The following is a 14,686-nucleotide window of genomic DNA, read 5'->3' on the forward strand; positions in this document are numbered from 1 at the left end:
AAATTGTAAAAATCATTAAATCCGAAAATAAAGAAGAAAATTAAAAAATTGTTGAATTCAAATATAAATTAGAAATTTTGAAAGAAGAGATTGTTAATATAGAACTAGCGATTCATTTAGCTAAGGTAAACTTTGTTTCTATCGAAATTGAAACACTTAATAACATTTTTGACAAAGCAAACATTCCGTTTTATAGAATTGTCGAATTACTACATTTCTCGAGAGTAAAAATAGCATCAAAAGGATTTAATATAATTTATATCATAAGTGTCCCTACAACTAAAGAGGAAAATTGTAAGAAAAAAATGATTAAACCTATAAAAAATAGATATGAATTATTGAAAATTGAATTTATCCTTGAATGTAACAAACAATTTTTCGGCCTTAAAGACAAATGTAAATTTTATAATTCATTAAATATTTGCGAAACCAATAAAATTATTGATATTACAACAACTAGTTATATTCCAAATTTGGTGAAAAGCCAACATTCAACCTGCACCACAACCTACAACGATCACGTCCCAACAATAGAGGAAATAGAGGAAGATGTTATAATGCTTAATCGATATTTCGGAGAAATACTAATAGATGATTCAACTTTATGGCTCAACGTCTCGCATGTTATTCACCACTATAATTGAACTGTTGAAATTGTCAATAAAACGTACACTTCATCCCAGATATCAAGTTTAAAGCCTCTACCAGCCCTAGTGACACCTACAAAAACCACCAAGCAACAGAAGACTTTATCACTGGAATTTATAAATCAGATGAACCTAACTAATTCTCATCGATTGGAAGATTATGGAGAAATAAACAACATAAGTTTGATACTTGGCACAATTCTCCTGTTTATAGTCATAATATTAATAACACTTTTGGCCGTTAATCACTTGAGAAGAACTCATTCAACTACTCCCAACAAACCTATCCAGCCCCATCTAGATCCTTATGAATCACCAGCCTGCAAAGATGATCCAATTAGTATGGAAAGCTACAAAAATGATGAAAAATATGAAAGTATTCACAGCTTACCGCTTTTCTAATATAGCAAACACGCTAAGCACAGTCCCACACGAGGGCGTGTGGATTTAAAGGGGGAACATAAAAGTTAAATTATATATATATATATATATATATATATATATATATATATATATATATATATATATATATGTAATCGAATTTGTAACTGATTAACTTAACTAACTTAACTTAAATGTCACCTACGGAATTATTATTATTTATGCTGACTTTGTATTTCCCACGATCACGCCACTGATATTTGATGATTGTAAGTGAATATGTTGTGAGAACAATAGTTTAACTTTTATGTTGTTAACTCCTCCCCCTTTAAATCCACACGCCCTCGTGTGGGACTGTGCTTAGCGTGTTTGCTATATTAGAAAAGCGGTAAGCTGTGAATACTTTCATATTTTTCATCATTTTTTTAGCTTTCCATACTAATTGGATCATCTTTGCAGGCTGGTGATTCATAAGGATCTAGATGGGGCTGGATAGGTTTGTTGGGAGTAGTTGAATGAGTTCTTCTCAAGTGATTAACGGCCAAAAGTGTTATTAATATTATGACTATAAACAGGAGAATTGTGCCAAGTATCAAACTTATGTTGTTTATTTCTCCATAATCTTCCAATCGATGAGAATTAGTTAGGTTCATCTGATTTATAAATTCCAGTGATAAAGTCTTCTGTTGCTTGGTGGTTTTTGTAGGTGTCACTAGGGCTGGTAGAGACTTTAAACTTGATATCTGGGATGAAGTGTACGTTTTATTGACAATTTCAACAGTTCAATTATAGTGGTGAATAACATACGAGACGTTGAGCCATAAAGTTGAGTCATCTATTAGTATTTCTCCGAAATATTGATTAAGCATTATAACATCTTCCTCTATTTCCTCTATTGTTGGGACGTGATCGTTGTAGGTTGTGGTGCAGGTTGAATGTTGGCTTTTCACCAAATTTGGAATATAACTAGTGTTTGTAATATCAATAATTTTATTGGTTTCGCAAATATTTAATGAATTATAAATTTACATTTGTCTTTAAGGCCGAAAAATTGTTTGTTACATTCAAGGATAAATTCAATTTTCAATAATTCATATCTATTTTTTATAGGTTTAATTTTTTTTTTCTTACAATTTTCCTCTTTAGTTGTAGGGACACTTATGATATAAATTATATTAAATCCTTTTGATGCTATTTTTACTCTCGAGAAATGTAGTAATTCGACAATTCTATAAAACGGAATGTTTGCTTTGTCAAAAATTTTATTAAGTGTTTCAATTTCGATAGAAACAAAGTTTACCTTAGCTAAATGAATCGCTAGTTCTATATTAACAATCTCTTCTTTCAAAATTTCTAATTTATATTTGAATTCAACAATTTTTTTAATTTCCTTCTTTATTTTCGGATTTAATGATTTTTACAATTTCGTTAGACATGTTTGTTAATTGATTAGTTTTTTCAATTGAAAACTTAATAATAATTATTTGATTATCATTGTTCTTAATAGTATTTTCAATTTTCTTTGAAATGATTTCAAAATCGTGGCAGTCTGGGCTACCAGCCAACCATTTCCAAGCTGCATCGAGAAAATCTAGCGATCTTTTGGATCTTGTCATAGGTTTAATTCTATGGGATTTTATTTGGGATAAGGTGAAGGATATGTATGGGATTAAGGGATGACGGCTGGTGTTTATAAAAATGTCTTCTTCAAATTTACGTATTATATTTTCGTAGTTCTGCAAATCGATGGTATGAATAATTTTAAATGATCCGGTTTGAATTTTTGCTAGTCCTGCCTGTATTGTCATTAATTTAGAATTGGAATAGTCCAATATTTGGAAATCTGCTCTGCATAATGACAGCAGTAGTGGTACTCTGCAATATATTAAGTGAATTTAGTTAATGTAGTGGTACTCTGCAATATATTAAGTGAATTTAGTTTCGGTTCTGTTTTTATTGTGATATCTTATGTCATGTGCCTGTTTTTGCTGCAGTTTGTCAACGTTTGAGAGTCTTGTACGGTCTAACTACCGGGCGAAAAATCGACAGTTCGACCGAAAATAGATCAACCGGTTTTTTCCCTATCGTTGAATGAATCGAGTGATTGTATTCGTTAACGGCCTTTTCTAAAAGTTCTTCAAAATCACGGCATACTCCTTCAGATTTAATGCATCTCAAAAGTTCGGCTAATGTTGAGTGGAACCTTTCGATTTGTCCATTTACTTCGCTCCAGTAAGGTGGGCAAGTAAATGCATCAATCCCTAATTCATCTTTCATTATAAACATTATTGATGAAGAAATCAACGATCTTTCATTGTCTATTGCCACCATTTTTGGTACCCCATAAAAAAATAAGAGATCTCTAAGAGGTCTCCTTACATCTTCCGTAGATTTTCCTTTAAGTATACGGGCTTGAGCATATTTTGAAAATTGGTCTATGGATGTTAGCACTAATTTTTTGTCCATTGAAAAGATATCCTGATAGGTGGGGATAGGTGTTTCATTAAGTTTTGGGTTGTTAGGTGCCTTTCGTATTTATTTGCTTTGCAAATTGTGCATAGTTTCACAATCCTCTTTTTCTTGCCTAGCATTCCGGGGAAGTAATATTTTTCTAACATCTGTATTTTATATTCCTCGGCATTACGATATGCCCTTTTATGGGTGTCTATTATAATATTTTCTTGGTCAGTTTCAGATGTAACATCGTCAACAACATTCTGGGAAAATAAAACTTTGTAATTTCGAAAATGAATGGGGTATATTTCCTAAATTTTGCCCATAATACATTCTGGTGCTTTTATACCATTTCTGATTGAAGGAATTAAATAACGCTTTAATTTTTTTAAATTAGTAGGATGGCTCATCATGTATAGAGGACAAAATTAAGTTCTTAAATACGTTTATTGAAATTTCTGTACTATGAATTACATTTTCTGCGGAACTTTCGTGACTGTGCACAGTTCCTATAAGAGAATTGATATTGGACGTTTTTGTCCTAGAAAAAGCGTCGGCTACCACGTTTGATATTCCTGGTTGGTATTTTTGCTCATAATTATATTCTTCTAAGATGGCTTTCCATCTTTTCATCTTAGGGTTGTTATTTTTTCTACTAATGGCATACGTGAGGGATTGGTGATCGGTAGAAATTACTAATTTAGCTCTTCCATATACGTAATTTCTTAAAGTATCTAAAGCCCATATTATTTGCCAACATTTCCCTTTCATTGGTAGCATAACTTTCTTCAGTTTCTGAAAGTACTCTGGATATAAATGCTATTGGTCTACCTTCTTGGCTAAGAACTGCACCTAATGCACTGTTTGAAGCGCCTGTATTCAAATTAAACTCTTTCTTATAGTCGGGGTAATTGGTAATTGATGGTTGGTATTTTTGCTCATAATTATATTCTTCTAAGATGGCTTTCCATCTTTTCATCTAAGGGTTGTTATTTTTTCTACTAATGGCATACGTGAGGGGTTGGTGATCGGTAAAAATTACTAATTTAGCTGTTCCATATACGTAATTTCTTAAAGTATCTAAAGCCCATATTATTTGCCAACATTTCCCTTTCATTGGTAGCATAACTTTCTTCAGTTTCTGAAAGTACTCTGGATATAAATGCTATTGGTCTACCTTCTTGGCTAAGAACTGCACCTAATGCACTGTTTGAAGCGCCTGTATTCAAATGAAACTCTTTCTTATAGTCGGGGTAATATAGCATTACATCTCTATATACCAAGGCATTTTTAAGATTGTAATTTTTTCTCACTCTCTCCCAGAGCAACTTTTATTTTGCTTAATTCTGCCCTAGGTATTTTACCATAAGGTCCTCTTAACATAGATGTGAGAGGTTTTGCGATATCTGCAAATGCATGTACGAATCGTCGATAGTAGTTGCATAGTCCTAAAAATGATCTCAATTGCCTAAGTGTGACAGGATATGGAATGTTGACAAGTGCATCAACCTTCTTCCTTATAATTTTTATCCCTTCCCCAAAAACTACAAATCCTAAAAATTCTACTTCCTTTTTGAAGAATTCAAAAATGCGCATTCCTTATGTAAGAATTCGGACTTATCAGGTTGAATCTTAAGATTAGCTTCTCTAAGGGCTACAAAAACTTTTCTTAAATTTTCTAAATGTTCTTGGTGTGAGGTGGAATATACAATGATGTCGTCTAAATATACAAAACACACAGTTCCCATCATTCTTTGAGAACGCAATCCATCATCCTTTGAAATGTTGATGGTGCATTTTCTAAGTCGAAGTGCATTCTCACAAATTCGTAGTGTCCATTTTCTACTGTAAATGCCATTGTGGAAATATCTTTTGGTTTCATTTCTATTTGATGGAATCCGCTAACCATGTCCAATGTAGTAAATTACATGCACTTGCCAAGTTTGTCCATTATTTAATTTATGTTTGGTATTGGGTATCTACCTGATATTGTTTTATCGTTTAGTTTCCTACAATCAATTAACAAACGCCACTTCCTTTTCCCTCTCCCGTCCGCTTTTTTATGACTATCCAAACAGGTGCACTCCAAAGTGAGTAGCTTTCCCGTATGATACCCTGATTTAACATGTCTGAAATTTGTTTTTTTACTTCCGCTTTGTGGATATGGGAATATCTATATGATTTTGTGTAAATAGGAATGTGTTGTGTTTGATTTTATTGGTAAGAAGAAAAATACCTTCAAAATCTTTACATAGTTTTGTGATAACCTTCTGTTCCTCCAAATTTAAATGGTTAATTCTAACATTGTCCAGTAACTGAGGGCTTTGATATTCAGGAATATGTTCGAAGCTAATATTATTAATTTCTATTTTTATTGGATCTACTTTAATTGGATTTTCGATTAAAATTATTTTATATATATATATATATATATATATATATATATATATATATATATATATATATATATATATGAAATCGAATTTGTAACTGATTAACTTAACTAACTTAACTTAAATGTCACCTACGGAATTATTATTATTTATGCTGACTTTTTATTTCCCACGATCACGCCACTGATATTTGATGATTGTAAGTGAATATGTTGTGAGAACATTTAACTTTTATGTTGTTAACTCCTCCCCCTTTAAATCCACACGCCCTCGTGTGGGACTGTGCTTAGCGTGTTTGCTATATTAGAAAAGCGGTAAGCTGTGAATACTTTCATATTTTTCATCATTTTTGTAGCTTTCCATACTAATTGGACATCTTTGCAGGCTGGTGATTCATAAGGATCTAGATGGGGCTGGATAGGTTTGTTGGGAGTAGTTGAATGAGTTCTTCTCAAGTGATTAACGGCCAAAAGTGTTATTAGTATTATGACTATAAACAGGAGAATAGTGCCAAGTATCAAACTTATGTTGTTTATTTCTCCATAACTTTCCAATCGATGAGAATTAGTTAGGTTCATCTGATTTATAAATTCCAGTGATAAAGTCTTCTGTTGCTTGGTGGTTTTTGTAGGTGTCACTAGGGCTGGTAGAGGCTTTAAACTTGATATCTGGGATGAAGTAAACGTACACAATTTCAACAGTTCAATTATAGTGGTGAATAACATACGAGACGTTGAGCCATAAAGTTGAGTCATCTATTAGTATTTCTCCGAAACATTGATTAAGCATTATAACATCTTCCTCTATTTCCTCTATTGTTGGGACGTGATCGTTGTAGGTTGTGGTGCAGGTTGAATGTTGGCTTTTCACCAAATTTGGAATATAACTAGTGTTTGTAATGTCAATAATTTTATTGGTTTCGCAAATATTTAATGAATTATAAAATTTACATTTGTCTTTAAGGCCGAAAAATTGTTTGTTACATTCAAGGATAAATTCAATTTTCAATAATTCATATCTATTTTTTATAGTTTTAATCATTTTTTTCTTACAATTTTCCTCTTTAGTTGTAGGGACACTTATGATATAAATTATATTAAATCCTTTTGATGCTATTTTTACTCTCGAGAAATTTAGTAATTCGACAATTCTATAAAACGGAATGTTTGCTTTGTCAAAAATTTTATTAAGTGTTTCAATTTCGATAGAAACAAAGTTTACCTTAGCTAAATGAATCGCTAGTTCTATATTAACAATCTCTTCTTTCAAAATTTCTAATTTATATTTGAATTCAACAATTTTTTTAATTTTCTTCTTTATTTTCGGATTTAATGATTTTTACAATTTCGTTAGACATGTTTGTTAATTGATTAGTTTTTTCAATTGAAAACTTAATAATAATTATTTGATTATCATTGTTCTTAAGAGTATTTTCAATTTTCTTTGAAATGATTTCAAAATCGTGGCAGTCTGGGCTACCAGCCAACCATTTCCAAGCTGCATCGAGAAAATCTAGCGATCTTTTGGATCTTGTCATAGGTTTAATTCTATGGGATTTTATTTGGGATAAGGTGAAGGATATGTATGGGATTAAGGGATGACGGCTGGTGTTTATAAAAATGTCTTCTTCAAATTTACGTATTATATTTTCGTAGTTCTGCAAATCGATGGTATGAATAATTTTAAATGATCCGGTTTGAATTTTTGCTAGTCCTGCCTGTATTGTCATTAATTTAGAATTGGAATAGTCCAATATTTGGAAATCTGCTCTGCATAATGACAGCAGTAGTGGTACCCTGCAATATATTAAGTGAATTTAGTTAATGTAGTGGTACTCTGCAATATATTAAGTGAATTTAGTTTCGGTTCTGTTTTTGTTGTGATATCTTAAGTCATGTGCCTGTTTTTGCTGCAGTTTGTCAACGTTTGAGAGTCTTGTACGGTCGTAACTACCGGGCGAAAAATCGACAGTTCGACCGAAAAATAGATCAACCGGTTGTTTCCCTATCGTTGAATGAATCGAGTGATTGTATTCGTTAACGGCCTTTTCTAAAAGTTCTTCAAAATCACGGCATACTCCTTCAGATTTAATGCATCTCAAAAGTTCGGCTAATGTTGAGTGGAACCTTTCGATTTGTCCATTTACTTCGCTCCAGTAAGGTGGGCAAGTAAATGCATCAATCCCTAATTCATCTTTCATTATAAACATTATTGATGAAGAAATCAACGATCTTTCATTGTCTATTGCCACCATTTTTGGTACCCCATAAAAAATAAGAGATCTCTAAGAGGTCTCCTTACATCTTCCGTAGATTTTCCTTTAAGTATACGGGCTTGAGCATATTTTGAAAATTGGTCTATGGATGTTAGCACTAATTTTTTGTCCATTGAAAAGATATCCTAATAGGTGGGGATAGGTGTTTCATTAAGTTTTGGGTTGTTAGGGTGCCTTTCGTATTTATTTGCTTTGCAAATTGTGCATAGTTTCACAATCCTCTTTTTCTTGCCTAGCATTCCGGGGAAGTAATATTTTTCTACATCTGTATTTTATATTCCTCGGCATTACGATATGCCCTTTTATGGGTGTCTATTATAATATTTTCTTGGTCAGTTTCAGATGTAACATCGTCAACAACATTCTGGGAAAATAAAACTTTGTAATTTCGAAAATGAATGGGGTATATTTCCTGAATTTTGCCCATAATACATTCTGGTGCTTTTATGCCATTTCTGATTGAAGGAATTAAATACGTTTATTGGAATTTCTGTACTATGAATTACATTTTCTGCGGAACTTTCGTGACTGTGCACAGTTCCTATAAGAGAATTGATATTGGACGTTTTTGTCCTAGAAAAAGCGTCGGCTACCACGTTTGATATTCCTGGTTGGTATTTTGCTCATAATTATATTCTTCTAAGATGGCTTTCCATCTTTTCATCTTAGGGTTGTTATTTTTTCTACTAATGGCATACGTGAGGGATTGGTGATCGGTAGAAATTACTAATTTAGCTCTTCCATATACGTAATTTCTAAAAGTATCTAAAGCCCATATTATTTGCCAACATTTCCCTTTCATTGGTAGCATAACTTTCTTCAGTTTCTGAAAGTACTCTGGATATAAATGCTATTGGTCTACCTTCTTGGCTAAGAACTGCACCTAATGCACTGTTTGAAGCGCCTGTATTCAAATGAAACTCTTTCTTACAGTCGGGGTAATTGGTAATTGATGGTTGGTATTTTTGCCCATAATTATATTCTTCTAAGATGGCTTTCCATCTTTTCATCTAAGGGTTGTTATTTTTTCTACTAATGGCATACGTGAGGGGTTGGTGATCGGTAAAAATTACTAATTTAGCTGTTCCATATACGTAATTTCTTAAAGTATCTAAAGCCCATATTATTTGCCAACATTTCCCTTTCATTGGTAGTATAACTTTCTTCAGTTTCTGAAAGTACTCTGGATATAAATGCTATTGGTCTACCTTCTTGGCTAAGAACTGCACCTAATGCACTGTTTGAAGCGCCTGTATTCAAATGAAACTCTTTCTTATAGTCGGGGTAATATAGCATTACATCTCTATATACCAAGGCATTTTTAAGATTGTAATTTTTTCTCACTCTCTCCCAGAGCAACTTTTATTTTGCTTAATTCTGCCCTAGGTATTTTACCATAAGGTCCTCTTAACATAGATGTGAGAGGTTTTGCGATATCTGCAAATGCATGTACGAATCGTCGATAGTAGTTGCATAGTCCTAAAAATGATCTCAATTGCCTAAGTGTGACAGGATATGGAATGTTGACAAGTTCATCAACCTTCTTCCTTATAATTTTTATAGCTTCCCCAAAAACTACAAATCCTAAAAATTCTACTTCCTTTTTGAAGAATTCAAAAATGCGCATTCCTTATGTAAAAATTCGGACTTATCAGGTTGAATCTTAAGATTAGCTTCTCTAAGGGCTACAAGAACTTTTCTTAAATTTTCTAAATGTTCTTGGTGTGAGGTGGAATATACAATGATGTCGTCTAAATATACAAAAAACACAGTTCCCATCATTCTTTGAGAACGCAATCCATCATCCTTTGAAATGTTGATGGTACATTTTCTAAGCCGAAGTGCATTCTCACAAATTCGTAGTGTCCATTTTCTACTGTAAATGCCATTGTGGAAATATCTTTTGGTTTCATTTCTATTTGATGGAATCCGCTAACCATGTCCAATGTAGTAAATTACATGCACTTGCCAAGTTTGTCCATTATTTAATTTATGTTTGGTATTGGGTATCTACCTGATATTGTTTTATCGTTTAGTTTCCTACAATCAATTAACAAACGCCACTTTGTTTTCCCTCTCCCGTCCGCTTTTTTATGACTATCCAAACAGGTGCACTCCAAAGTGAGTAGCTTTCCCGTATGATACCCTGATTTAACATGTCTGAAATTTGTTTTTTTACTTCCGCTTTGTGGATATGGGAATATCTATATGATTTTGTGTAAATAGGAATGTGTTGTGTTTGATTTTATTGGTAAAGGTAATAAAGAAGAAAAATACCTTCAAATTCTTTACATAGTTTTGTGATAAACTTCTGTTCCTCCAAATTCAAATGGTTAATTCTAACATTGTCCTGTAACTGAGGGCTTTGATATTCAGGAATATGTTCGAAGCTAATATTATTAATTTCTATTTTTATTGGATCTACTTTAATAGGATTTTCGATTAAAATTATTTTGTCCGAGTTTGACTTATTATATATATATATATATATATATATATATATATATATATATATATATATATATATATATATATATATATATATATATATATATATATATATATATATATCAACAACATCCAGGAAAGTTCAATAAACTAAAAAAGAACTGTAAAGCAAATTAAAATAAAATAATGGAAGTGTTTAACAAGCGTAATAAAATTTCAAAAGAATTGTAAACAGGTCAACAGCCTGAATATATAATTACTAATAATTGTATAAATTGTTAAAACTCCTTACAATATTAGCACCCATTGATGACACCCCTCTGACCAAGACGATTTTAAGGTCTATACGTAAGAAAGTTCAAGGATATGCAAATGAGAATTTTAATATGTATAGCACAGACTTGAGATGGCAGAGCATTAAAGATAATCTCTGATAAACGAAATGAAACTTCATTGGTTCGAGACTTACACCTCCTGAAACAAAATAATAAGACACTAGAGGAGTTTTATAGTTCAGTTGTAGAGATCCAAGCTACAATGAACAATAACCTGATGATACACGAGGTAGATGCCAACATAATAAAAGCTAAACGAGATTTATTTGATAAAATGTGCCTTAATACATTTTTATCTGGATTTAGATAACCATTAGGCTCTTCCATTAGGACTATGAAGCCGGATACTTTACCAATAGCTTTTTCGTATTGCATTACCGAACAAAACATGTTTTACATAAGACAAGAAAACAGGAACTTTCGATACAGGCAGCTCATAGACAGTACAACTCACAACATTATTACCCTGTCATAAAAAAACAATTCACTTCAACTCATTATAGACAACAAAACGCGATTTATAGCCTCCTATGCATTTTAATAAACGACAAATACCAATCAATCAACAATTTTATAGACCTCAGTTAGCACAGAGTTTTTTACCAACACCTAAGCAAACGCAATACCCCACAGCCACAAACAATCAAAACCACTCTAGCAATTTTAGACATCAACGGTTAGACAGTAACACACTAGTTCTGGCTATACTCTTCTAAGGAATAATAGTGGACAAACACGTAGATTTCCAAGAGAAGTACATCATATTGACATTAATTCTAGAAACTTTGATACCTATTCAAATCCTCAAAAAAAAGACTTCCAAATTTTTTACCTGAGTTGGACGATTACAACGAGATAGAACAGATATAAACAAACATGGCACTAACCTTCCTTATATAAGCATTTCATCGTCCTTTTGTGCGTCCACTCCGTTTTCTTATAGACACAGGCACATCAGCATTCTTTATAAACCCAGAATACACAGTAGAAATGAATATAGAAAACTATGCACTAATAGGCATAACCACTGTGTTAAACCAACACTAATTGAATACAAATGTTAACACCACAGAATTCCGAGATTGTGGAATCCTGGAATTATTTGTCTTTAAGTTTCACAACTATTTTGATGGTCTCATTGGACTCGGTATACTTACTAATTTAGGTGCGGAAATAGACCTCGAGAGAAAGCAATTAATCGCAAGGAATTGCTGCATCCCTTTGTCTTTTATACCAAACTTAACTTCCGGTAAATTTCTCATATCACCAAAAACTAAAGCCATTATTAATATGCCTGTATATTTAGAACATTACGTTTTCTTAATCCCCCTAATTCCAATTAACACAGAAATAACGATTTCACAATTTCAATTAACTCAGAAATAGCCATTTCACCGGTTATTACAGGGCTGAAAACTGGTACAGCATCGTTGAAATAAATAATAAGTCAAACTCGGATAAAATAATTTTAATCGAAAATCCAATTAAAGTAGATCCAATAAAAATAGAAATTAATAATATTAACTTCGAACATATTCCTGAATATCAAAGCCCTCAGTTACTGGACAATGTTAGAATTAACCATTTGAATTTGGAGGAACAGAAGGTTATTACAAAAATATGTAAAGTATTTGAAGATATTTTTCTTCTTTATTACCTTTACCAATAAAATCAAACACAACATTGTCACAAGAGAAGAAATTCCTATTTACACAAAATCATATAGATATTCCCATATCCACAAAGCGGAAGTAAAAAAACAAATTTCAGACATGTTAAATCAGGGTATCATATGGGAAAGCTACTCACCTTGGAGTGCACCTGTTTGGATAGTCATAAAAAAGCGGACGGGAGAGGGAAAACAAAGTGGCGTTTGTTAATTGATTGTAGGAAACTAAACGATAAAACAATATCAGATAGATACCCAATACCAAACATAAATTAAATAATGGAAAAGCTTGGCCAGTGCATGTAATTTACTACATTGGACATGGTTAGCGGATTCCATCAAATAGAAATGAACCCAAAAGATATTTCCACAACGGCATTTACAGTCGAAAATGGACACTACGAATTTGTGAGAATGCACTTCGGCTTAGAAAATGCACCATCAACATTTCAAAGGATGATGGATTGCGTTCTCAAAGAGTTGATAGGAACTGTGTGTTTTGTATATTTAGACGACATCATTGTATATTCCACCTCACACCAAGAACATTTAGAAAATTAAAAAAAAGTTTTTGAAGCCCTTAGAGAAGCTAATCTTAAGATTCAACCTGATAAGTCCGAATTCTTACATAAGGAATGCGCATTTTTGGGCCGTTTGGTGAGCACAGAAGGAGTAAAACCAAATCCTGACAAAATAAAGGCGATCCCAAACTTTCATCTTCCTACAAATCAAAAAGAAATAAAGTCATTTTTAGTTCTATTAGGTTAATACAGTAAATGTATTAAGGACTTTGCCAAAATAACAAAGACATTTACAGGTTGTCTGAGGAAAAATAAAACACACTCACGACATCGGAAATCAATTACTCAACAAAAGAAAAAGAACTCTTAGCCATAATTTGGGCCACCAAATATTTTCGACCATACTTATTTGATCACCGCTTCAGAATCAAAACAGATTATAAACCACTCACATGGATTATGAGCCTGAAAGAGACAAATTCTAAATTAATAAGATGGCGATTGAAATTAGAGGAATTCGATTATGAAATTATATACAAAAAAGGCAAACTAAATACAAACGCCGATGCCCTTAGTCGAATAAAGACTGACTTATTAGTTAACCTAAACATAAATGCATTTGATACAATGTCCAATCAAGCCACTTCGGGAGTACTATTCACTCTGCCGATGAAAACTGCGATGATGGTATTCCGATTTCGGAAAAAAGTAATAAATGATTTTAATTTACAAATATTTTTTAGGACAGGAAACTCTATCTCTCACATGAAACAAGAAGTAGTTTTTAAAAACAAATATAGGAACCCTACACATCCCAATTATACAGAGGAAATTAGAACACACATTTTAAAAAAATCATCTTGTGCCCAATAAAACCACGGAAATTTTTACAGAAAATGAAAATTTTCGCGTTATGAGAATGTATGTTTCAAACATTTGCACAAAGCAAAATTTTCCGTTTAGTTAGGTGTACTGAAATAGCAAAGATAATAAAAAACAATAAACAGGATAAAATCATTCAAGATTATCACGAAAACAATAATTACAGAGGCATACAAGAAACCTATGACCACCTAAAACGCGAATATTACTCTCCATACATGAAATCAAAGATAGCTCAAACAACAAATAATTGTATTCCATGCCTAAGACTAAGATAGACATCCTTCAAAGAATCAATTTGAAAAACCTCCAACACCTGTTAAAACATTAGATAAAATACATTTAGACTTTTACACAATTAACGGCAAAAAAATTATAGATAAATTTCCCAAATTCGCCGCTGCATATACTCTAACAGCGAGAATCAGAAAACATACCTAACAAAATCGTTTGTGACCAGAGAACCGAATTCACTTTAAACTTATTTAAAGACTTTTGTCTGCAATTCCAACAATCTTCTAGCAATGCCCCCGTGGAAACACTCCATTCAACATTAACTGAAACACACAGATTAATAGTCGAGAAAATTAAAGAAAAAACAGAAGTTCTAATAACCTATAATAAAACAATCCATTCTTCTACTAAAATTACTCCTTTCAAACTTTTCTATGGAAGAACCTT

Source organism: Musca domestica, unplaced genomic scaffold (genome assembly GCF_030504385.1).
Source record: "Musca domestica strain aabys unplaced genomic scaffold, Musca_domestica.polishedcontigs.V.1.1 30, whole genome shotgun sequence".
Taxonomy (NCBI): domain Eukaryota; kingdom Metazoa; phylum Arthropoda; class Insecta; order Diptera; family Muscidae; genus Musca; species Musca domestica.